The sequence below is a fragment of the Xenopus laevis genome, chromosome 8L (genome assembly GCF_017654675.1).
Source record: "Xenopus laevis strain J_2021 chromosome 8L, Xenopus_laevis_v10.1, whole genome shotgun sequence".
Taxonomy (NCBI): Eukaryota; Metazoa; Chordata; class Amphibia; order Anura; family Pipidae; genus Xenopus; species Xenopus laevis.
In genome coordinates this window covers 26,412,571-26,435,985 of record NC_054385.1, presented here as the reverse complement: position 1 = coordinate 26,435,985, position 23,415 = coordinate 26,412,571, and the positions used below count along the sequence as shown (strand labels likewise).

Sequence of the window (23,415 nt, the reverse complement as noted above, 5' to 3'; positions counted from 1 at the left end):
ATCCAGGAACTATCAGAAACAGCATGATGATGTCACGTGGTGTGCCAAGCGTGATGACATCATGTGGCACGCCAAGCATGATGAAGTCACACGCACACCAAATGAAAAGACCGGGGCGTCAACATGCCCACTGCCTCCCAGGTATTCTTACAGTTTCATTTGGAGGGGGTTGAACTGGGTTTTTTTCAACCCAACTTAACTATGTAACTAACTATACTAAGAAATGTGGTACTCAGAATTGCAGTTCTGGAAATCTCCAAAGTTAAATGGAATAAGACTTTTGTGCCATTTTTTTAACCCCAGTGATATTTTTTAATCCAATTTCAGTATAGTCAACTTTTGTGAATCGACCCCCAAGTCTACAGACTTAAGAGAACCCTGAACTACAGTCCCTCTGCTATGCTTAGAAGCAAAAATACATTTGTAGCCTCTAAAACCACAAATCAAAGAAAGATCATCCAGTTGTAAAAACAACATCTGCCATTGGGGCAAATTCACTAAGATCCGAAGCTGAGCCAGCGACAGTTTCACCACACTTCGCCAGGCGTAGTTTCGCCATCGCTATGCAAATTCACTAAAATGCGAAGTTGCGTTCAGGGAGGCAAACAGTAGCGAAGTTGCACTACCGTTACTTCGTTAGGCAAAGCGAAGTTACGCTAGCAATGCCATGGGGCAGATTTATCAAGGGTCAAAGTGAATTAGAGGGAATTTTCGAAGTAAAAAAATTAGAAATTCAAAGTAATATTTTTCCCTACAAATGTGCCCACTGTGTCGTTGAGTTGCCATATGTTAGGAAATGTAGGAGGGAAAAAAAATTACGCTATTTTTCATACTATCACCCTTAAAAAAGTAAAAGACGCCAGCGTTTTTTGGGACTTAGAAAAAATGTCAACAATTTTTGGACAAACTCTTATCTATTGTATTGAACTTTGCCTGGTCTGACCTGGCAAAGTAAAGTCTGGCACAAGGGGTAACGATCAGTAAAATGCGCATCTTAGTGAATTAGCGTAGTTACGCTAGGGACCTTAAGTAAATCGGCGGATTTCCAAAATGACGTCACACTGGCGAATTTGCGCTAGCATTAGCTGCTTCGCGCTTTAGTGAATTTGCCCCATTGACTTTTACATAAATTCGACAGGTTTTTGCTGGAGTATTTTTGTATTTGGAATTGTCGCAATTTTGACACGTAATAAATCTACTGCTTTTTCAGATTTTTGGCATCAAAAAGCCCAATCTAAAAAAAAGTTGGAGCCTATTTGTAAATCTAGTTGTAGTATACTGTTCATATATATAAATCTATGTTCGATATACAGTATTTGTTGTAATTTTAAAGAAAATATAGGATTTAATTTAATAGAAAAGGGGATATAGGCTTCTTTTCAGGCTATTGTTGGAGTTCACTAAGACCTACTGCATATAAGGTTGTATAAAGTATAAAATATGAAAATAACTAATAGTTATTTCACAAAGTTATTCTATACTTATAGACTAATTTTAATATCAAATGAGGGGGCAGATTTATTCATTTCCACAGTGTGTAATATGATTGGCCAGATACCTACATATTTTAGTATTTAAAGTACAATGTAAATCCATATATTTCTTCCTTCAACAGTACTCGCCTTAGCTGGATAAAAGTATACAATGGAGATCTGACCACAACTTGAGTTTGGGATTTCATTGTAGACTCTTATAGCAATACATGTTAAAAATATAATAATGTATATTTAATAATACAAATTATATTACTACTAAAGGTATTGGATCTGTTATCCAGAATGATCAGGACCTGGGGTATTCCGGATGTGGCATCTTTCCACAACTTAAACCTCCATACCTTAAGTCTACTTAAATAATTTAAACATAAATTAAACCCAATAGTATTGTTTACCTCCAATAAAGGTTAATTATGTTAAGTACAGTATTGTTTTCTCCAACAGAGGAAAAATAACTCATTTTTACAATTTTTAATTATTTGATTAAAATGGAGTATATGGGAGATGGTCTTCCTATGATTTGGAGCTTAGTAAATTATACCTCTGATCTTTATCTTCTTTGAAGTAAAGTGTTTTCTCTCTCATAAAAGTTGTGTTCTACTTGTTGGCAGAATGAGTACAAGCAGTAAATTACATTTACAGTACCCTTTATCAAATAAATATTATGCCATTTCAAAGACAGGTAGTGTGATGATCCAGAGAGAGATTTTATTGCCCTTTTGGGAAGGAACATTTTTATGGAAAATACACAAGCTTCTATTTGCAGTTCATATTGGGAGTGACCAAAGATGAGCAGAATGCTAATTTTCTTTTGGTAGATTTTTAAGTTCTGATATCTGTATTGCACAGGGCACAAGGAGTATGTGGTCTATGAGGAGTATAGACCAGATAGCATTGTAACTTCCAAAAGTCAATGGCAAGTAGAAAGAACATCTCACTCCAAAGAGCATCTAGGCAAGGCATTAGTAAAGATAAATAGTGAGCCCCATGGCCCTAAAAAAATAATGGGAGACATTTATGAACACTGGGCAAATTTGCCTGTGGGAAATAACCCACAGCAACCAATCAGTGATTGTCTTTTTTTCGCGAGCTGCAGCAAGTGCAAAAATTATATGGGTTGCCATGGGCTACTACTAGCCAGGGCAAATTTGCTCAATATTGATAAATGACACCCAATGTATTTTGCATTAATATATAGAAACTGGGCATCATTCTGCACCCCCACTAGGCTTTTATAATTTGGGGCCCACTTGCAACTGCTGGTTCAGCTGTCTTCATTGTTATGCAACTGCAAGTAATATTTATTAAACATGTCAACAGAAAAATATCATTTAATTGTATCCCTTACGCACTTCCAATGTACAGGCTGACCTACCTGAGTAGAGGTTGTCCAGACAAATTTGCTAAAATTTGGAATGCCTGGACCTCATGTCAAGACACCAACACCGAAATGGACTAACTCATTTGGCATAATATGACTCCTGGACTGTCCAACGGGTGGCCCAACCACCAATTCCCCCTCCCCCAACCATTTATTAATTCCCCCCCCTTTTTAATTTCTTTCCCACTGTATGCTTTGTGTTATTGTTAATGCAAAAATAAAAGCTATAAAAAATTGTATCCCTTGCTTGAACAGATTTCCTTTCTAGCAGAATGGAGGAGCTGTAGTCCCAAAATATTCACTATTACTTGTGTAACTCTAGTTTTTCTCAACTTGATTACGTTGGCTCACTATTGTGGGTTTGGCTGACTGTGACTGTGAAAGCAGGAAAGATGGCCCAGTAGGCAAGAAATACAACAGGTGATTTTATTTCTATGGTAAACACAACAAGTGTGTTGTCATTCAAGGGACAACTAACACTAATTAGTTTAATTCAACGTTCATAATGCTAAAAATCATGTATTTAACTAATTACTCTAAACCACAAAAAAATCTATATTTATTAAGTGTAAAAATCGTGAAAAACTATAATACAAAAATTTCCATCTAAAAGCTGGTCAATGGAAACTGTCTAAAAACCACGAAAACCTCTTTACAAAACGTTGCCAGGTAAAAGTTGTCAAGGTCCTATGGAAGTCAATGGGAGCTAACGTTTTAAATAAATTCGGACTTTTAGAGGTTTTTGGATTTTTTTGCTGCTAGGAACTGTCCAAAAAACTAGAATGTTTAGAGTAATTTATATTTTTTGGCACATCATTGAGTGTTATTTTCCATTCCTACTTTTTTTATTTGGATATTTTAATAAATTTCATGACATTTGTCATTTTCGAGAGAGTGAGTTTAGCCGTAGTTTCAAAAACCTCTAAAATCAGACATTTGATAAATAGGCCTCCAAAACTACACACATTTGAATTTTGATGAATAGGCCTCTAACAAACATTTTCTAATGACTTTCAATTACTATTTTATCAGTCACCCTGGAAAACATGCACTCAATTTGGATGGGATTTATAAAAATGTATGAATGCCCATAGGGAGGTCATGTAGAAGTCAATGGGAGCTGTTTATATCTTTATTTACTTCAATGTTTCAGTGTTTTTATGCACCGAATCCAGGATTCGGTTCAGGATTCGCCCAGGATTTGGCCTTTTTCAGCAAGAACCGGATTCGGCTGAATCCTTCTGTCTGGCCGAACTGAATCCTAATTTGCATATGCAAATTAGGGGCAGAGAGGGAAATAGCGTGATGCATTCAGTGCATCCCTATTTTTTTCACTTGTAATCACACAACATTTCTTTAAAAAATGAGGATTTTGAGGTTTTTGTTGTCGTATTTCTATCGCTTTTGATGTTTTATAATCTGAATTTTTTATTAAAAAGAAAGGAGGCAGTCATGCTTTTTTAAAATGTGAGTTTAGTAGAGTTTGAAAAAACTCTAAAACTAGACAAATCATGAGTTTTCGAATATATAGCATGGGTAAATGACATGAAAAACTGATCTGCTGCATCCCTGTGCTCTGACAGGCACGAGGTCTGTCTGTCAGTGCTCACACAGAGGCAAATTTCGAGCAGAAAACAACTATGAGGTAAAAAGAGTCACAATGGTCTCTAAAAGGTCAAATATTGTGAACATGGAAACCAGTAATGTGATTTATTTGGACTGCATCCCGCCCCAAGATACAAAGTAACACAGAGGGCAGTTTATCAGCTGTCTCCCTTTGCTTGTTTATTAGAAGTTGTGAAACTTGCAGGAAATTTTCAAGGTGGGAAACTGGGATATATATTGTGGGCATTCTTCAGATTCTATATACATCCATATACAACAGGAACTGTGGAGTAGAATTTCATTTGGAGGGGTCAAAGTTTGGGTGCATCCCACCAACCGGCCTGCATAAAAATTGGAACGGGGGGGGGGGGTAAAAATTCTGTGGATTCCACAGGCCTGGCTAATTTGTAAAGACTTTGTGATAAGGCCCATTGTTACCCCAGCTTACAGGAATATTGTGCAGTAGGCAAATAGAACATAAGCAAAGCAGTAGGGTCTGAGGAAATATAGGCAGGCAAAGTAACGAGAAACTAGGGCCTACAAAAGTGCTTGGTGGACCACAAATACTTTCTGGAGAAGTAGCGGGTTAAAATCTGAACAATATTTGATCCAGAATAAAGAAAGATTATAAAGGAAAAGGAGGAAAGATTAAAAAGGGAGTCAAATGAAGGAAAATTTAAATAGGAAAGCAAAGGAAGAAAGGTTAAAAGGGAGGCAAAGGGAGGCAGAGGAAGGAAAGGTTAAAGAGGGAGGCAGAGGAAGGAAAGGCTAAAGAGTGAGGAAGAGCTAAACTTTAATTGCCAACCATGAGGAAAAGTTGCAAGGAATGGAATGGTTCTCACAGGACAAAACAGTGAATGCTTAAGAAAGATTAGGTAGGCAATATTTCTGGCAGTGTTAACAAGTTAAGCAAGCATAAAGAAATGAGTTCATGGACACAGTAACAAAACCTGAATGAATGATATGAGTGTGTGAGAAAAGGGGGGTGTTTTATTGTGGGGGGAAAACAACAGTAGTTAGTTACAAAAGGCCTTCAGAGGAATGACAGCAAAATAAAGTATGAAGAGGACGATTCAAAAACATACACTGAAACTAATAGGATTAAAACATAAGTTGAAGAGGTGGTTCATCTTTTCATTAACTATTAGTATGTTATAGAATGACCAGTTCTAAGCAACATTTTAATTGGCCTTCATTTTTTTTTATATAGTTTTTGAATTATTTGCCTTCTTCTGACTCTTTCCAGCTTTCAAATGGGGGTCACTGACCCCATCTAAAAAACATGCTCAGTGAAGCTACGCATTTATTGTTATTGCTAATTATTATTACTCATCTTTCTATGCAGGCCCTCTCCTATTAACATTCCAGTCTCGTATTCAGATCAGAGCATGGTTGCCAGGATTATTTGGAACCTAGCAAATAGATTTTTAAATAACTCAAAAACAAATAAAAAATAAAAACCAACAGCAAATTGTCTAAGAATATCTCTACATCATACTAAAAGTTCATTTAAAGGCAAACCCCCCTTTAAGTGGAAATAAATGTTTAGGATTGTAACCGTCCGCCTGAATTTTACAGAAGCATTTACTGTTCAGTCAAAGGCATGACTTAAGTATGACTCAATATCGTTCCAACTCTTTATCAACCCCACCAAATAATTACCATAAGACTTAGTTTGGGTGAAAAAGGCCGCAGCTTGTTTTATTCCATAACCTTATTCAAACTTGGTAAAATATCCACCAACAAACCATCTTTATTCTTATTATAAAACAAATGAGTAATAATTTGACATGTGTAAAATACAAGCCGCTGAAGGCTGAATACAACATTTAACAATATCTTTGAAATAACTTAACAGTATTCCTATTAACCTACATGTTTTCCAGCCTAAGGCTAATCCACCATCACTTGTTTTCATACCTGCTGTGCCTCCTTGCCCCTAGGCCTAGCCCCGGGCCAACTCACCTTGGCACTACCACCCCCTTTTGGCTACCCAGTAGGGCAGCCCCACTACGCCAAGCTGCGACTGAAATCCCCCCCCCACACACCCTGTCAGGCGGGCGGGAGGGAAACACTGTTGCCCCTTGTGGTCCTTGCGGTAAGAATGCCTTTTCCCGCCTCACTCACCTCTATTTAACACCTAAGTTCCTCCCCTTTATCCTTGCTTATCTTTTCCTACAATTCCCAGAATGCCTAGCATACAAAGCACCCCTCACTATTGTCCTACTCATCCCTCAGTCATGCCCCTTCTCCGCTTCACCTGTCCCAGGGTCGCTCTATGGGCTTCTAGACATATATTTATATATTGTTGTGTGTTGTTAGTTTAATGTAGTGTTGCTACATTAATGTAGATTAATGTATAGGGGTGATATCTTTTCTCCCTCAAACCATAAAAATTGGCAGTCTAAAAGTTCACTTCAGCAAGTCCCTTCCACCTGTTGCCAAAAATTTTACTTTTATATAGATGTTGATCACATCATTTCTCTCTCTGCTAATAACATCATTACCAAGGCATTGTCACTTGATGACAAAATGTTATGCGTAAACACATAAATGTACTTATATAAATTGAAGGCAATTATGCTCCCCCTTTGCATGAGGACGTGAATGCAGTCTGCAGCTACACCAGCCTCACCTTGTATGTATAAAAGTGGAAGTGGTTGCCATATACATTTGAAGGAACTAGAGATTTCTGTCAAATCTTTCCTTTTAGACAGATGAAGAAACCACTTTGAATTGAAATGACTCTATTTGTGATTCTATGTGTAATTTTATAGGAAGAAATGTCTAAATGTGAAAATGGAGTAAATCTGGTGCCTGCTATGCATTAAATCGCTGTTGCAATTATCAGCAGAAAAAGGATTCTTTTACAAATACAGAGCAATCACTCATATTTATCTCTACAGTCTCATATCCAGTCTAAGGGGGTTAATTTACTAAAAGACTAATGGTTCCTGCAAGAAGCACAATAGGAGGGGGACAGCCAATCACAGGGCTGGAATCACTCAAGCGAAGACAGGCTTCAGTTCCCTATCAGGTCCACCCAGCTGCTGATTGGTTCCTATCCTACAGTGCAGTGTGCTGAGTGCCATGGGCTGACCTGCACAGCCTGGGAAAGGTGGCAGCAGGAAATGGAACAGATGGGCAGGGCTAGTTTTCATCTTGAATAAATCAACCAGAAATATCTTTTATAAGCACTTTCTTTCTATATTTAAAAGATTATGTTGTTTTTCCACAACATTTCCATTAACTCATAAGGTTACAGATACAGGAATACATTGCTATATTAGCCATTTAACCACAGGACAGCTAATACATTTTCACTCCAAATCTTTCTCTATTTGACCTCTAAATTAGGCTTTCAGGTGTATCAAGGAGAGCAAAGAATCATTATCACCAAGTAAGACCCTCACTGGCCTTCAGGTTGAATCCACCCTGCAACTGATCCAGGTCTCACAAAGGGAGGCAGCTCCATAGTTCGGGAACTACTGCCTTAACTTGTGGATGTTCAGCTGCTTCTGAAATATAATTTAAATAATTCCTTTGATAAAATAAGTCAATGAAAAACATCTTGGTTATACCAGCATCCATCCAAAATAATTTGGCATAGCACAACACACCATTTTCCCTTTAAAATAAATGTCAATCAGGGTGTCCCTTCTTTGGGTCAATGCAACATATTTTACCCTGAGAGGCATGTTTATTTTAAAGTATTACAAGATACTGTAAAGATGAATTAATATTTGATAGCACTGCATGGATGCCTGGCTGGCTATTAAGCTGATGTTGTCATGTTTTCATATTTATTTGATGACAGCACAATGTAGAATGTGTGTGCTAATATAAATACCAATCTGTTTATTTTAGTTACAAACTAAGGCATCCAGTACCACTTAAATGACCCTCAACTGGTCAAGCTTGGCTGCTAGACATCCTTTGAGTTTGGGAATGGCCTAGGCTGGATTCAAAGCCCCAACGTCAATCAATTATTTCACTGTTCTGGCAGAGGCAAAGTGTATGGTAAGCATAATGCCCTTTTCTAGTTTATGGGTGTGTTTGTGTATGTTTGTAGATGTATACATAAAATATACAAATATATGTTGTTTATACAGATCTAAGAACAGCCACATAAGAGGTCTGAGGAGGAACATACTATCCAAAATTCACACCTGGACATCAAGCATCTTGTGAGAGCAGCAGAGACTGAGCCTGATCCTAGTTTTATCCAGGTACAACTTTACATGATAGAAACAACACAGTACCAGCGTAAGATGTAGGTGGCATATATTTAAACAGAAATTTTGATCTTTGATAAGGACCCACAATTAGGTTCCTGTGCTGTTTATGATTTTAGTAAAGTGATATTCCTTTCTGAAATAGGCAATAGTAATTAAACATTTATTACAGGAAACAGTTCAGAGCCTAGGGGCAAGAGAAATTTGTAGAATTTGTGAAGACTTGGCAAAACATATCTAAAAAACATGGGCTGTTTTCCATTGGTTTGTTGGTATCAGTATTCATTATTCTCACAGTAATAATCTTACATAATGTCCTTCTGGTGCCTAGTAAAAACTATGAAGTGGATCTACAGACTGAGTACATGTACTGTATCTGGCACACAATTTCGGTGTTAGGAAGGTGCCTGCATGTTAAATTATATTCTCATCACAGTAAGGCTCAGCTCCTTCCTAAATATTGAACTAAAATATTTTCAAACCTTTACTTCTGCAGATATTAAATAATTTGTTTTCTATTCTGACTTCCAAACTGCTATCTGGTTGGCAGAGCAAATAAGCCTTAGCAACCAATGCCACAGTTGAAAACCAAATGAATTGGTTTCTATATTATTTTAGTATGCAAACCCCCACACTCGCAAAAGCCAATTTTGAAAACATCTGCCTCCTCATGTCTTTAGAAAAAGACATATATTGAACCATGTACCTATTAACTATATTTGTTCAATATGTCTGTGCAGTTGATTAATTACAGTTACAGAAATTATACAATGGTTAATACCGTTAGTACGCTGGGACACTCATCCAGCACCGCTGTAACATCTAAATTACATGAATGAAGCATGACTCCCAGGGCATCTCCTCTCTGTTAGTATCATTATCTTAAAACAAAACAGCTAAACCATCATACAGGTCTCACATATTAATAATTCAACAAATTAAAGCAGGACCTTTCTTTTTTTATACAGGAATGGAATCTGTTATATAGAATGCTCAGGACCTGGGGTTTTCCAGATAAGGGGTCTTTCCGTATTTTAGATTTTCATACTTTAATGGGTAGATTTATCAAAATGTGAGATTAAAACTCACTTTCTATTCATTTCTATGGGAGTTTGAGAATCGGATTCATCAATGGGTGAAAGTTCAACATTTGTCAAAAACAATTCCATAGGAATAACAATCAAGGGAACAGCACTGAGGGGAGTAGGTGAGGGAGATCTGTAATGCTCAGTTGCACCAGTGGGACAAGAAACACTGCATCGACATCAAGACAAAAACCATTAATCAACTGTCATCAGCCAAGCAGAACCAAAAAATACTGAAAACTTCATATATTTGCTTATTATTGTATCTTCTGGCTACAGATGATACAACTTTACAAATCGATTTCTACTCAAGCCTATTTCTCATTCTTTTTATTACTCCATGTAATCTTGGCTCACCTGTCATGAGGTTCAGACAAAATTTAATTTCCCATGCTCTTAGTCTTGGTGGAGACAGAATATCAGAAATATGAGGTCTGTTCATTCTGACACTAAGGATTCCTCTGGCTTTTTTGACCTCATGTTTAATAAAAGGCAAAATGTCTCAGTAACCATGTTTGCTTTTAAACAGGGGACTGGTATATTCTACTTGCTGTTTGGTTGCTAGACCTGTAGCAAATTTGCACCTTTCATTAAATAGCTCAACCTTTACCTTCCAAAACTTAATTCCTTTTCCAAAGCTCCCTATGAACAATTTGAACTGATCCCTGATTTTTCCATTATGTAATTCTATGGTGGTCGTGCTTCTTTAATAGACAGGTGGTGCAGTTAGCAACATGGTCCTCATTTGATACTTTTTTCAAAGTTTGCCATAGTCTTCATTTGCCATGCTCTCCATCTCTACTTTTGTCTGTTGATCTATTACAGCCATCGTCTATGAAACAATAAAACTAATTTACAAATCATATGCTTTCAGCTGTTCAGTTTCTAAACCTTGTTATTTGGCTTCTCTTGTCCTTGGCTTCTATTGATCAACAGTCCATCACTCTTGCTGACTTTGCCATCCCCATTGACCCAGCTAGCGCTCTCTTTTAACTCTTTTAATTAACCTATTATTTTGCCTTTCCTAGAGGAAATGATCTCTTACACTCCTAAGATTAATATAATTTTCTTACTTCTGGAACAGAGAACATCAGCTTCTCAGTCCCTGTTTCTTGACAAAAATCTTCCAGCATGCCTGCTTACCAAACCCCTCCCACGCCCTCCATCAACTGCTTGCTCTTATAGGAAATTTCTTGGGCTTAATCAATTGTAATTCTCTTATTCACAATATATTTTCCCATCTGTCACATCAGCATTCTTGTTCCCAGTGTAATCTATCTTTATAATGATGTGCACTAGATAAGAAATTTCTTGCATAACGCCAGTGTCCAGATGATATGGAAATGAAGCCCATAGACTTCTATGGCGTTGTGTGTCAAAAAAAAAAGACGCGCGTGAAAAAATTTTTTTGATGCCCATAGACTGTAATGGGCGTTGGCGACATTTCGCCGGTGGTGAATTTTTGGCAAAACGGGTCAAATTCGTCCATCCCTACTGCTGAATAATGTTGAAAATAATCCTGCTTTTCTATACATTCAATTTGTTTCATCCCACTTATTTATATCTGATTGTGTAAACTAGCTACATTCTTATGGCATTTAGACTTTTTATATGGAAAATGTACATTAAGCCGATTAACAATTACAGATAGTTGTATGACAGCTTTCCCATTTGAGTCAGATTTGAAGCTTTTATTGTTCAATTGTAATTGTCATTCCGTAACTTGGAACTCCATACCTTAAGGGGCCTATTTACTAACATTGAAATTTCTATTTTTTTTATGAATCATTTTTTTTCAAAAAATGTGTTTTTTAATACTTCTCTAAAACACTAAAAATGCAAGATTTATGAAGTGTAAAAACCACGAAAAAACTAATGAAAAACTTAAAAGCAGTTGAGGTACCACAGAACTTAATTGGGGCTGTGCTGATCCTATTGGACCTTTCTTTAACCATTTGGCTTTTTTTTTCTTCTTGTAATTGTCTGAAAAACTCACATTTTAGAGGTTTTAGAGATATTAAATTTTTTTCAGATCGTTCAGCACTTTTCTAAAATATGACCTTTAATAAATGGTCCTCTAAGTCTACAAAAAAAATCCTTTAAAGGGGAACTATCATGAAATTCATAATCATTAAACAACATCCTTGGGTAAAGTTTTTGAAATATTTACATTCTTTATCTCTGACACTGCATTGAGCTTCCCCTCTCCTGCAGCCTCAGCATCTGAGTTATATGCAAACGAGTACAGGTACAGCTCCTGTCTTATTGGCTAGTCTGCTGTCACTCAAAATCAAGGTTGCTAAATTGTATTTCATACATAATGTTACCACCAAATGCCCACTGAAATTATTTGCCTTCTGCTACCTGCCTTCTAACATCGCACTAACATCGCTTTTACAATGATTTGTGTAAAAAAATTAACTTTGATCATCATAAAGGCGTAGTTAAAAGATAGCGTAAAAACAATGAGTGATCAAAGCAGAGTTTCACTCTGGCTGTCCTAACCAGAAACGTTAATTTATACAACTTGTAAAATCTTTATACTTTTGGGCATGTGTAGTCAGTTTATGGTTAATAAGTATTTATGGAAGTCCAGTAAAAATAACGTGCGTGCCAGCAGTATGGCTCCCAGCAGGACTACACAGGGAGTACCTCCCTACAAAGCAGGAAGAGTTTGAAAGCCTGCTGCTGAGAGCTGTCTAATTCATGTAATGACACAGTTACGTATAATATTTCCCAGAGCAACGCAGAAGGGGCAAGTCCATTCACTGATCTTGGCTGTATGGCTGGTAACTAGGCCTCTGAACTTAAGTGCAGGGGAGTTTGTCCTCATCCATTCAAGACACTGACAGAAATTCTTAAGAGTTTTGGAGATCAGCAAACTATTTGTTTTCTTTACTTGTAAAAGGTTTTGAAAAACTCTGAATGAAGGCTGGTTGTGATGAACTCTTTTACAAAGATGTTTTGGTTATTGAATAAAAGGGCTCCTTTTCAAATGTCATCATAGACCAAGTAAAAGAACCTTTGCATTATCCCAGGTTTATAGCTCATATGCACAGTGGAGCTCTAGGAGTTGTGCCAAATTTATTTTGTGGTGCTCTCTGTGCTTGGCAAAATAATGGTGGGGGCCACTAGGGGTCAGACATGGGTTTTCTCTGTAATGCACCTAACTTTTGTTACACTTTTCTGGTCCATTCTCACCCCTCCCATCTAAGGTATTCTCTGACAGGCATGGTATCAGCCTGTCTACACATAGGGTGGATTTAGGCACAAAAAAGTATGCATTTTTGTCACCAAATGCCCTTCGGTACATACTCAAAATGGAGCAGACTGTGACACTTCCCTAAACTCTTGCTTAAGGTAGTAAGTATAGGGCTCAATTGTGCCTGTCAGTGTTGTACTAAATTGCACTGTGCAAGGGCAACACACAAGGACTGTGCTTATTGGTCCTTAATGTGGTTGCAGTCTCTCTGTACAGTACTGTCACAAGTCACAACATTCTGATTTGCCACCTGTCTGTTTCATATGTGCAGCGGTGGATTAATGAGATATGGGCTCCTATGCTACATCTTTATTTAATTTAACCCTCTGCCTGCCAAGTACTATGTACGTCCTTGCGGAAATCACTGATTCTCTCTGCATCAGTGGCTTTAGCCGCCTCTGCAGAGAGTGGGCAGCATTGACAGCCCTGGGCAACGAGGCTGGGGGGCTGTCATGTTGGGCCTGCGACAGGATTGTCGCAGGGCTAACCTAAAAGCAGCAGACACAGTGGATTGTGTGTCTGCTGAGCTGCCCTGCTTCCTCCTTCAAAATGAGACCACACACTTCCTGCTTGCCAGACTCTGCAAATAGCTGCTCCACGACCCCATCAGATCATCCAAGAACAGTAAGTGGCCTTTATTTACACACTTGCATACAGTCACGGTCGGCACACTAAATTCCGAACCAATGCTAAGCACCCTGTTCTCGGCTCTTGCTTACGCCTTTAACAGCCGCCTTTCACCTCGGGAGGAGCCCTCGGCTAATTGGATGCCACCAGGTCTTATTAAGAGAGATGCCAAGCAAAAGGTTCTGAATAAGCAAAGGGGCACGACGGTAATGCAAAGTCTTTAGGGCAGAAGGTCGCGGTACAAGGCGTAGGCAGAAACCGTAGTCAAATCAGGCCGGGTCGGGGCAAGCAGAGTACAAACGGAGTCAGGCAGGCAAGGGTCAAGCTAGGAGATCAATCAGAAGGGATACGGAATAAGCAGAGTCGGTTACCAGGCAAGTGTCAGGATACAGAATTCAGAATCGTCCAAAAACAGGCAGGGGTCACAACAGGAAACAGATCACAGAAGCTATACAGCACAGAGGCACGAGGAAACTCACGAGGAACAAATCGGCAAACTGATTCCCCTTTTAAGGCATTTGAATTTCACACCAATGCGCGTTGGCGTCATCACGCCAGCGAGACTGCGCCTTTAATTCTAGCAGAGGCACGCCGCGCACGTATTAGAGATCCAGCGCATGAGAGGCGGAAGATCGGCGTGGCGGGCGTCCCCGCCGGCCCACTAGACCACCAGGGTGAATAGCCCTAACACACATATATTTATACACTCTTACACACATTTTAGTTAAGATTCTTTTTTTTGCATAATTTATTTTGCACACTTATGTACACACTGTCACACAACTTTTAGAAGTGTACACACATGTACACACAAAAAACTCACAAAGAGGTTTTTTTTTTTACTTTTTCATTTTATAATTTTGTGATTTTCTTACCCCTAAAAACTGTTTATTTTGGCAGCACGGCTATTAGATATATTTTGTTATTTCATTGATTTACATCATTTTTGTGGTTCTATTGCAATTTAATATTTTTATATTTTATAGTTTTGCTGTTTGGTGCTTTGGTTTAAAAAGATGTATTTTACTTTGTTTGATCCATCAGAATATGTGCTTTCCAAAAATATATGGTTTTCTGGTGGTCTCTTTACAGTTTGGGGTTAAGTCCATATTTAGGGCCATTTATCTTTGTACGTAAAACAATTTGTGAGATAAATGCGGCAAACTGCAACAGGCAATTTTCAGAAATGTCCCAACAACTTCTAAGTTGGATTCATCAGAATGTGTACTTTCCAAAAATATATGGGTTTGGGGGGTCTTTGTATTGTTAGGAGGGTCTTGTGGCACATAATACGCAGTCAGGGGCTTTGTTTACATATGCAAATCAGCAGCGGAGAAAAATTCATATGCACTATTTTTATTTGGGGTCTGTACATGCCAGCTATTTTGTTTATCTATACATATTGGGCATTAAACTGTTCAGTAGACACTGGCGTCAATATTCATGGTGTTTTCCAATTTTCCAATTAGGGTGTTGTACTTAATGATGTGTGGGATATATGATGCTGTAGATTGGAAGCTTTGAGGTGATTTTTCAAAAAATTCACCAATTTCTAAAAAAAATTATATATAACTTTAGGAAATAATTGCAACTTGGTAGTTTGCCATACATAGTTATATTTACCAATTTTTGATTTGCCAGAATATGCTCTTTCTAATAATGCATAGTTTTCTAGGGTAAACCTACTGTTAGTGGAATGTCTGCCCTTGAAATCAGAAGTATGCAGTTTTGTGGAGTGGTGCTATGGAGATTTGGTAGTGTAATGCTTGGAGATTTTGATCTATACAAGTGAGAAATCTCCATAAAACTAAATATATATTTGGTATTGGTGCGTTCAGGAGACATATAACTTTCAAAATCAGCTGTGTTTTTGTACATAAAATAAATTATTATAGCATATTTTGAAATCTTAGGTTGTCCAGAAAAAAACAATACACATTTATACACAAAAATTTACTGGGAGACTAAATTAAACACACTGAACAGGCATTAAAACAAAAATAGACACAGAAAGGTTGAGGGGTGTTGCAAGCTTTTGTGCTTGTTAGTAACAGTCCATGTGACTAGAACTGTTGGGTGGTGGAAGAGGGCTATCGGATCTTAGGGGGGCTCATATGGAATACATGAAGTCTGTGCATATTCAGGCCTAGTGTTGACACAAAAAACTATACAAATATAATTATAATTGCAAATATTTATCTTCCCTTTTTCTGCCTATGTACCTATACACAGCTGAAACCATAAGGCGGTAGCATAAAATAATGAACTACATCATTAGAATTTATGATTCACAAAGAAAAAAAAACACTCCAAACCAGGCATGTCCAAAGTGCGGCCCGGGGGCCAATTGCGGCCCTTTTTCAAATTTACACTGGCCCTCAGCCTCCATCGTGAAATTAATAATAATGTGGCCCCCAGCACAGTGCAATCAGAAATAGCATAGCCATAACAGTAATATTTGGGCACATTAGTGAAATGATCTGCCACTTGGTCTATACTGCTGCCTGTGTGCTGAAGGTGTTAGCAATAGACACGTACAGGAACGTAGAGACGAGCTGTTTTCGAATACTTCTTTAGGGCTGGAGGTGTCAATAGATGTACTGACGTGCCAGTACAGTAAACTAATGAAGTATGGCGTCACTACGTTCCAGTATGTGTCTATTACTAACACCTTCAGCACACAGGCAGCAGTATAGACCAAGTGGCAGATCATTTCACTAATGTGCCCAAGTATTACTGCTACGATTACTCGATTCATGTAATTTAATGTTAATGGTTCAAAGAATGTCGTGCTGAATGGTCGGCCCCCACACATTTTCACCTCACCAAATCTGGCCCTCGGTGCAAAAAGTTTGGGCACCCCTGCTCCAAACCTTATATTGATATCTGTACAATATTTACCAAGCTCTCTCCTGCCTTTGATCTGGGAGTGCGAAAACCTAATTCTGCCAATAAAATCAGCAATTTCACAGTATAAAAGAATAACAGCCTTACTGTTCTCAGAATGAGATTTTTAGAAAACGCAGTTGGCGTGTGGATGCTTTGAATTCAGCATAAAGACTTTGCTAGTTGCTATGTGACATCACAGTAGGGGTATAGCCACTCCCATTCAGAAATTGCTTGAACTGGCTCTCAGAGAAAGCATTCTAACTGACTGTAATATTATTGAATGTCTTTCAAAAAGTAAGCATTTCTCTTAAATTAATATATTTGAGAATATTATCATTTTCATCCTATCTATCCACTGGGAAAATTAGATTTTCGCGACAGTTCCCCTTTATACATTAAATAAACCCAATACCATTCTTCTGCCATGAATAAGGATTAATTATCTTAGTCTGGATCAAGTACAAGATACTTTTTATTTTTACAGAGAAAAAGGACATACTTTTTAATAATTTGAATTATTTGCTTAAAATGGAACCTATGGAAGATGGCCTTTACGTAATTCAGAGATTTCTGGGTTTCCGGATAACAAATACCATACCTGTACAAGAATTACAAGGAATCAGGGCAGGTTTTTGTAATTTTAATTTATACAAAACCTGAACACCAACTGAAAATCTGGTGAATAAATAATAAATGTCCTGCTAGACTCCCAAATGCCATTGCTGCCTTTATCAATCAAGTGCAATTGTGATTAACAGTAATAATACTAACACTTGCGCTTTTTCTGCTAGAAAGGTATCCGTCTCAATCATTTACCACCCCCAACGAGTCATTAGTTAACTCTCTCTTGATCCAAATTAATCTTCACTTTTTTCCTATAGCTCTCTATAAAGTGTATTTTCACTTGAGCCTGTGATTTCTATTGCTTGTTGTGTCAAGGATATTGTTCCACATGGCAATGTATTTAAAAAAAATAAATCAGATAAAAAATTGAATTGTAAAAAAAAAAGTATAATTTTTATCCTCCCAAATTAGGCCAATTATAATGATATTTTGAAGGAGACTTTATCAGTAGAGCAGGATCTTGATATTCTCCTAGGCTGAACCACTATCGCTAAATCCAGGGAAGGCTAGTTTCTTCCCGACTGCTTTATTCTCCCTAACACTAATTGAAACTCATATTTCATTTTCACTCAGTGATTTTAATCAGTTGTTCTCCTGAGGGTAACCAGACATAAAACAAACTTTTTTGGAGAAGATATACAATGATATTATATAATACCTCTCCCAACAGACTATTCAGACATCAGCAAAACTTTCTATTCAACAAAACTGGCTGATTTTGCTGTCAAGATTGAGAAAACTGAGCGGAAACATTGGGCTCGGTGGGAGGGAAACGTTTCTTGCCAGATCCAAATTGTGACCCAGATTTGTAAAGGATCAAACGCTGAGCCACAGTGTTTGACAGGAGAAAAGCTTTTAAATGACTTGCTCATAAAATTCTACTTTCCCCCGAAATAACATAGTAAGTCAGGTTTAAAAAAGACCATTTGAAGCCTCTCCAATTTGCCTCAGAGGGGGAAAAAATTCCTTCCTGACTCGGACTAGTCCCTGGATCAACCTGTACTATGAACTATCTTCCATAACGCTGTATTCCCTCACTTGCTTAAAAGCCATCCAACCCCTTCTTAAAGCTATCTAATGTATCAGCCTGTACAGCTCTCACTGTAAAAAACCCATTCCGAATATTTAGGCAGAACATCTTTTCTTCTAAACTGAATGGGTGACCTTGTGTCAGCTGGAAAGACTAGTCCGATAATACATACAACAATGTCCTGTTTGAGTGATGGAGACCAAAACTGTATGGCATAATCTAGATGGGGCCTTACCAATGCTCTATAAAGTGGAAGAATGACCTCTTCCTGCTGTGAATCAATGCCCCTTTTAATACAGCTCAAGACCTTATTTGTCCTTGATGCTGCTGACTGGCATTGCTTGCTACAGCCAAGTTTATCATCTACAAGATAATAATGGTTTTGCCTATTGCAGTCCCATTAAGGGTATAAGTGGCTTGGATATTTTTATATCCCATGTGCATGACTGTCATGACCGACTCCCAAAATCCAGAACAGTTGCTAGGCTCCCTGGTCTCGGCTCTGCTTCTGCCTGTAGCAGCCGCCTTTCACTTCGGGAGGAGCCCTCCACTAATTGAATGCTGCCAGGAGAGGAGCCAAGCAAAAGTTCTGGACGAGCATAGGGGCACGGTTGTTATAAAGCCTTTGGACGGAAGGCACGACGTAGTCAGACAGGTCGTGGTCGGTGCAGGCAGCGTTCCAGGATAGTCAGGCAGGCAAGGGTCAATATCGGTAGAATCAGAATAGTTAGGCAGGCAAGGGTAAGTATAATCAGAGTTCAGAATAGTCAGGCAGGTGTCAAAACAGGAATAAAAACAGGACAAAAATAGCACCCAGGAATTAACAAATTAGACCTAACAACGGGCAATTAGTTTGTATCAAAAGCCCATTTAAATATTCAAACGTTCACGCCAAAACGCGATGATGTCATGACACCGGCGACGTTCGCAACACACAAAACCTGGAAGTGCACACACCATAGGAGAACCGGCGAGGGAGAGCAGAGTATCAACGTGGCGGGCATCCCCGCTGGCCCGCTAGACCACCAGGGCAAGTCCTCACATTACCCCCCTCGAAGGAGGGGCCACCGGACCCCCAGGTTTGTCAGGAAATTTGAGATGGAATTGTTTCCTGAGACGATCAGCCCTGACATCACAAACAGGAACCCAAGCATTTTCCTCAGGACTATACCCCATCCACTGTACTAAATATTTTAACTTACCCCGCACAAGGCGAGAGTCAATTAGTCTCTGGGTTAAAAATTCGGGCTGACCTTCTACCAACACTGGAGGAGGAAAAGATTGCTGTCGTACCTGTATGGCTGGTTTTACAAGAGAAACATGAAAAAGAGTTAGAAATTTTGAAATTATCAGGTAGTTTAAGACGAACACAGGAAGCATTAATAATTTCCACAATAGGGAAAGGACCAATAAACCTGGCTGGGACCCAACTTGAGAGAAGGAACCTTAAAGGACCAGTAACACAAAATTTTTTTCCCCAAAATTCGTTAGTATAGAACGAAAAATAAACACCAAGGCAAATAAAACTTTTAAGTTGCAAAGCCTTTATTAAGAGATAACTTACCAAAACTCCACTTCCTGTCCTGTTCTAAAACGGCGAAAGGGCGACCATCCATGCAGCGGCGTTCAACTTCTCCTCCCTGGCTATTCTAGTGACGGTATGTGAAGAGGAGGCAGTGGTCCGCTCTGCAGCGCTTCCCCTATTCCCAGCAGTCAGACTTTGACTCCAGCCTTTCCTCCTCCGACGAGGAAGAAGAAGAGGAGGAGGGCAGCCTCTGCCTCTCCAGCGGCAACCAGTCACTTGCTCACACGGGGGGTTGTAGGATGGGTCGGTACAAGAGGTCGGGAGCTGGGGGTGTACAATGTACTTCTCGAATCACATGGGACAAACTCCTCGCCTGCTGGAGCTCGATACAAGTGTGACCAACCTCATTCCCTCCAGTCTGCGCTAACTTGCGTCCGACCCCGACCCGGCAACCCCAGGAGGACGGACAGGAGCTGAGGGGGATTCAGTCGGGGAGATCAGATCTGCTGCATCAGATCTGCTGTAGCGCATCGACGGGTAGCAAGTGGTTCAGCGCTCCCACCTCATCCATGGATTCTGCAGCAACCGGAGTCTAAAATCGCCGGCTTCTTCTGCAGCAGCTGGGACTGCCAGCCCCAGGCACACTCAGATTGGCACATCGACGGGGAACAAGTGGGGTCGCCGGGTCGGGGTCGGACGCAAGTTAGCGCAGACTGGAGGGAATGAGGTCGGTCACACTTGTATCGAGCTCCAGCAGGCGAGGAGTTTGTCCCATGTGATTCGAGAAGTACATTGTACACCCCCAGCTCCCGACCTCTTGTACCGACCCATCCTACAACCCCCCGTGTGAGCAAGTGACTGGGTGCCGCTGGAGAGGCAGAGGCTGCCCTCCTCCTCTTCTTCTTCCTCGTCGGAGGAGGAAAGGCTGGAGTCAAAGTCTGACTGCTGGGAATAGGGGAAGCGCTGCAGAGCGGACCACTGCCTCCTCTTCACATACTGTCACTAGAATAGCCAGGGAGGAGAAGTTGAACGCCGCTGCATGGATGGTCGCCCTTTCGCCGTTTTAGAACAGGACAGGAAGTGGAGTTTTGGTAAGTTATCTCTTAATAAAGGCTTTGCAATCTAAAAGTTTTATTTGCCTTGGTGTTTATTTTTCGTTCTATACTAACGAATTTTGGGGAAAAAAAATTTAGTGTTACTGGTCCTTTAAGTTTAATATTCTTTGTGGATAACCAGACCAAATTTCCCAACTGGTGTTTCGGTGCCTCTTTTTTGAGAGAGAATGAAAGAGAATCATGCACCCCAGACCAAATCTTAGAAAAATTAGTTATGGAAGTATTAACAGAAGGTACAGAGGATAAACGACCACAGTATGAAAAGAGCCTTCGGATGCAAACCATTAACAATAAAAAAAAACAGAGATTGACCAGTGGATGCATGAGATGCATTATTATAGGCAAATTCTGCCCAAGGCAACAACTCAGCCCATGAAGATTGATTATCCGCAACATAGCATCTTAAAAATTGTTCAAGGGATTGGTTAACTCTCTCCGTTTGACCATTGGTTTGAGGATGATATGCAGTGGAAAATGATAAATTGATCCCCACTAGAGAGCAGAAGGCTTGCAAAAACTTAGAAATGAATTGTACTCCTCTGTCAGATACAATATTGATCAGAAAACCATGCAATTTAAAAATGTTAGAAATGAACAATTCAGCCAGAGTTTTAGCAGACTGAAAGGTGTGGGAGAGGGACAAAGTGACTCATTTTGCTGAACCTGTCAACCACTACCCAGATCACAGTTTTCCCCTAAGAGGGAGGAAGATCCACTATAAAATCCATAGACAGATGGGACCAGGGTCTATCAGGAATAGGCAAAGACTTTAACAAGCCTTATGATAAATTTCTAGAAGATTTTGACATTTGACAAACATTAATAACATTTTGTAAGTCTTGTTTAAATGAGGGCCACCAAACATTTCTGGATAACAAATCAGCATTTTTGGTAATACAAGGATGCCCTGCCATTTTAGAATTGTGAGCTTCACCGAGTACCTGCTCCCTCAAATTTTCTGGAACAAAAAATCTCCCAGAAGGAATATTCCCAGGAGCTGAAGTTTGTACCTGAAATAAGAGTGTGGCAAGATCTGTCCCTAAAGCTGACACAATAATCTCCTTAGGAATGATAGAAACACACTCTAAAGGTTCAGACAGGCTTGATTCAAAACTCCTATGAGTCAGCTTTAGTATTCTTGGAACCAGGCCTGTAAGTTAAAGAAAAATTAAACCTGGTTAAAGAATACAGCCCATCCGGCCTGTCTTGGGTTCAAACGCTTTGCTGACTCAATGTATAAAAGATTTTTATGTTCAGTATAAACTGCAATAGTATGTTTAGCCCCTCCAACAGGTGTCTCCATTCCTCAAAGGTCCATTTGATAGCCAACAATTCTCTATTACCAATATCATAACTGGCCTCAGCAGACGAGAATTTCCTGGAAAAAAAAGCACAGGGATGCACCTTGTTGATTATTGGGTGTCTTTGGGAAAGAACTGCCCCAACTTCTGAGGCATCTACCTCTACAATAAATGTGAGGGTTGTATCAGGATAACAAAGAATAGGCGCAGACACAAATTCTTTTTTTTAAAGGAAAACTATACCCCCCCAAACAATGTAGGTCTCTATAAAAAGATATTGCATAAAACAGCTCATATGTAAAATCCTGCTTAATGTAAATAAACCATTTTCATAATAATATACTTTTCAGTAGTATGTGCCATTGGGTAATCATAAATAGAAAATTGCCATTTTAAAAAATAAGGGCCGCCCCCTGGGATCGTAGGATTCACTGTACTCACAAACATACCAACAAACCATACATTTTAGGTCACATGAGCCAATTAACAGAGTTGTGTCTTTTGCTTCCACACTTCTTCCTGTTACAGTTAGAGTTGAAGTATTTCTGATCAGGTGATCTGAGACAGCACAGACACCATCACGAAATGGTGGCTCAAGGCAAGAGCTGTAAAAGGGCAATATTTACTTAAATATATATATTCCAGTTTGTTCAGATTCTTTAATATGCCACTAAATATAATATGAACTATCTGTTGCTTAAGTGTTCATTTTGGGGGTATAGTTTTCCTTTAAGAACTCCAAGGCCTCAGGAGGCCACATACTGGGATCCGCACCCTTTTTGGTCAGAGCCATAATTGGAGACACAACCAGAGAATTTTTTTTAATGAATTGTCTGTAGTAGTTTGCAAAACCTAAAAACCTTTGGTTGCACATAATATGAGGGGTTAAGCCCAGTTTAATACAGCCTTGACTTTACCGGGATCCATCTCTAGCCCCTTCCCAGAAATATTGAACCCCAAAAACTGTACCAAAGAAACCTCAAAGGTACATTTCTCTAATTTTGCGAACAAATTAGTCCTTTTCAACCTGAGTAAAACCTCGAGTACATTTTGTCGGTCATCACCCAAGTTAGAAGAAAAAATTCGAATGTCGTCAAGATATACCACTACAAATAGCCCAAGTAAATCCCGGAAAATGTCGATGACAAATTCTTGAAACACTGCAGGGGCGTTGCATAGGCCAAACGGCACAACCAAATACTCATAGTGGCCATCCCTGGTGTTAAAGGCTGTCTTCCAC

At 39.2% G+C, this 23,415-nt stretch overlaps 1 protein-coding gene across 1 annotated transcript in view; it reads left to right on the top strand.

The window, feature by feature from the left end:
- The window catches only part of frmpd3.L (FERM and PDZ domain containing 3 L homeolog), a 151,277-nt gene that overhangs the window by 61,251 nt on the left and 66,611 nt on the right, over positions 1-23,415 (top strand). Inside the window, exons 2-3 of the mRNA XM_018229633.2 lie at positions 8,350-8,502; positions 8,595-8,711. The gene's annotated coding sequence lies outside the window, so the exon portion shown is untranslated. The remainder of the gene's footprint in view (positions 1-8,349; positions 8,503-8,594; positions 8,712-23,415) is intronic.